This window comes from Camelina sativa, chromosome 17 (assembly GCF_030686135.1).
Source record: "Camelina sativa cultivar CO46 ecotype springtype chromosome 17, ASM3068613v1".
NCBI lineage: Eukaryota > Viridiplantae > Streptophyta > Magnoliopsida > Brassicales > Brassicaceae > Camelina > Camelina sativa.
The window spans coordinates 26,611,692-26,613,139 of NC_141896.1; the positions used below are offsets into that span (position 1 = coordinate 26,611,692).

A 1,448-nucleotide genomic window follows, 5' to 3' on the forward strand; every position below is an offset into this window, starting at 1 on the left:
AATTGTTAACAAACACTCATTTAGGATTGATACCTCTTATACTGCAACAGCATAAGGGGAATTGAAACACCCATCCATCATTCCATATATCTCACCAATACATTCACTCAATCACCACACACCATAGTAAAATACTTGTTTCAATTTGGCGCCGTTGCCCATTTGAGTGTGTTTTTGTGACATTTAGGATCCATATTAGTCTAAGATTAAGTTCGTTTATATAATTGAATCTTCTGTTGTTGGGTTGAAGTTCCATTTCAGTTACCACTCGACCAGTCACTCGACCACCACTCGACCGAGCAGTGATCGAGCACTTGATCAAGCCAGAAGCCGTGTACATTTGGACACCACTTCCTAGTCGACTTGAACCCCCAGACGAGCCTGAGCTCAATTGTGAACCTGTCCGAGTCTGTACTCGCGTTTGTTGATGCACACGAGGTCTAAGGGGAAAGATAATCTTCAAAGGCCTATTGACAACATACATAGGAAGCAAAAGGGTTTGGTAAATCAGAGAAGAAGGGTAGTTCAAGTTCAGCAAGAGGATTCAGTGATCATGGAGCAACAAGCTAACCATGAGCAGAGACCTAGGCACATTGGTGCTGGAGATGCACCCAACACCCACAACCAAAGGGCTGGAATTGTGCCTCCAACAGTGCCAAACAACAACTTTGAGATCAAGAGTGGATTGATCTCCATGATTCAAGCTAACAAGTTCCATGGGTTGCCAATGGAGGATCCACTAAATCACCTTGATGAGTTTGACAGAATTTGTGGTCTTACAAAGATCAATGGAGTGAGTGAAGATGGATTCAAGTTGAGGCTCTTCCCATTCTCACTTGGAGATAAGGCACACCTTTGGGAGAAGACTCTTCCTACTGGAGCAATAACCACATGGGATGCTTGCAAGAAGGCTTTCTTAGCCAAATTCTTCTCCAATGCAAGGACTGCTAGGTTGAGGAATGAGATTTCTGGGTTTGCTCAAAGAAACAATGAAAGCTTTTGTGAAGCATGGGAGATGTTCAAAGGATTTCAGACTCAATGTCCTCATCATGGCTTCAGTAATGAGTCACTCTTGAGTACATTGTATAGAGGAGTACTTCCCAAGATAAGGATGTTGCTTGACACAGCTTCTAATGGCAACTTCCTCAACAAGAATGTGGAAGAAGGCTGGGAATTAGTTGAGAATCTTGCTCAGTCAGATGGCAACTATAATGAGGACTATGATAGAACCATAAGGAGTTCCTCAACTGATCAAGAGGACAAGTACAAGAAGGACTTGAAGATGGTCAATGAGAAGCTTGACAAGATCCTTCTTAGCCAACAAAAGTCTATTCACTTCATTGGTGAAGAAGAGGTTCCAGCTCAAGAGGGGGAGACTGAATTTGCTGAGTTGTGCTACATGCAAAACCAGGGAGGATTCAAAGGCTACAACCAAGGAGGTTTCAAGA

General features: G+C 43.0%; 1 non-coding gene across 1 annotated transcript; it reads right to left on the reverse strand.

Moving 5' to 3' along the window:
• Positions 1–949: 949 nt before the first annotated feature.
• On the reverse strand, positions 950–1,056 carry LOC147924331 (small nucleolar RNA R71). Its single transcript, XR_015587853.1, has one exon. It is a non-coding gene; the product is annotated as a small nucleolar RNA R71 (small nucleolar RNA).
• Positions 1,057–1,448: the final 392 nt, after the last annotated feature.